Source organism: Triticum dicoccoides, chromosome 7B (assembly GCF_002162155.2).
Source record: "Triticum dicoccoides isolate Atlit2015 ecotype Zavitan chromosome 7B, WEW_v2.0, whole genome shotgun sequence".
NCBI classification, from domain to species: Eukaryota; Viridiplantae; Streptophyta; class Magnoliopsida; order Poales; family Poaceae; genus Triticum; species Triticum dicoccoides.
This window is the reverse complement of record NC_041393.1, coordinates 99173165-99174638: the sequence shown is the minus strand read 5'-3', so window position 1 is coordinate 99174638 and position 1474 is coordinate 99173165.

The window sequence follows — 1474 nt, the reverse complement described above, 5'->3', positions numbered from 1 at the left end:
AGTTCATCGGATGAGGACCAGTTCAGGCCCTTCTTGGGCTAGGACATGAGCCGCAGGGGGGCTCCGGATCTGAATTCGGGAGCAGCGGCCCACTTTTTGCCGTGCGGCTCAGTGATGTAGAACCAATGTTGCTGCACTCCTTGATGGAATCAATGAAGGTGCATGTTGGCCATGTGACCTTGGGCATCTTGCTCACCATGGCGCCACCGCACTCGGCGTGCTCGCCGTTCACAACCTTGGGCTTCACATTGAAGATCTTCAGCCATAAGCTGAAGTGGGGCGAAATACGGAGAAAGGCCTCACACACGACGATAAATGTCGAGATGTTAAGGAAAGAATTAGGGGACAGATCATGAAAATCAATCCCGTAATAATACATGATGCCTCGAACAAATGGGTGAAGGGGAAACCCGAGCCCGTGGATGAAATGAGGAAGAAACACGACCCTCTCGTGAGGCTCCGGATTAGGGACGATCTGTCCCGCCGTCGAAAGACGGTGGCTGATTTTCTTGGCCAGATACCCGGCCTCTCGAAGTTTTTTGATATCCTTCTCCTGGATGGTACAGGCCATCCATTTGCCTCCTACTCCAGATCCGGACATCTTCGCAGAGCCTCTTTTTGGTGGAGAACACGAACGCTTGGGCGCTAGGGCTCGAGCGAAGGGGATTGGGTGAGCTGAAAGAAAAGGCGTGGGTGAAGAAGAAGAGGTCTTATCGCTTTATAGAGGCTATAAAAACTTTTCCTCCCCACTTGCCTGATGGAACCCGCTCACTCCCCACTTGCCGCGATTGGTGGTACGGTTGGGCTACCCGCGCCCGTATTAATGAAAGTCCCGTGATAAGGGGAACGCGATCTCTGCTTCAACGAGACGTGCCGGGGAAACCGCCTCGCTATATGCGCAGTAGCTAGTTGGGAAAACGGCTCGAATAATGACTCGGCCATGGTGTGATGACACATTATCTAAAATCGTCAGCAGATTAGATTTGTAAAGTGTTATGCTCTCTACGGTGATGTGCGGAAATTATCTTACAGAGCCGGACATGATTTATGTGTTCGAGGTTTACTTTGGAGTATTCGGAGGTGGAACCCGCCTTGCAATGCCAAAGACAAGACTGTGTGCCGGACTCATCATCATTGAAGCCTAGTTTAGGGGCTACTGAGGGAGTCCTGGATTAGGGGGTATCCGGACAGTCTGACTATATACTTTGGCCGGACTATTGGACAGTGAAGATACAAGACTCAAGACTTCCTCCCGTGTCCGGATGGGACTCTCCTTTGCGTGGAAGACAAGCTTGGCGATTCGGATGTTAGATCTCCTTCTTTGTAACCAACTCTGTATAACCCTAGCCCCCTCCGGTGTCTATATAAACCGGAGGGTTTAGTCCATAGGAGAGGGACAATCATAATCATCATAGGCTAGCTCCTAGGGTTTAGCCTCTACGATCTCGTGGTAGATCAACTCTTGTAATACTCA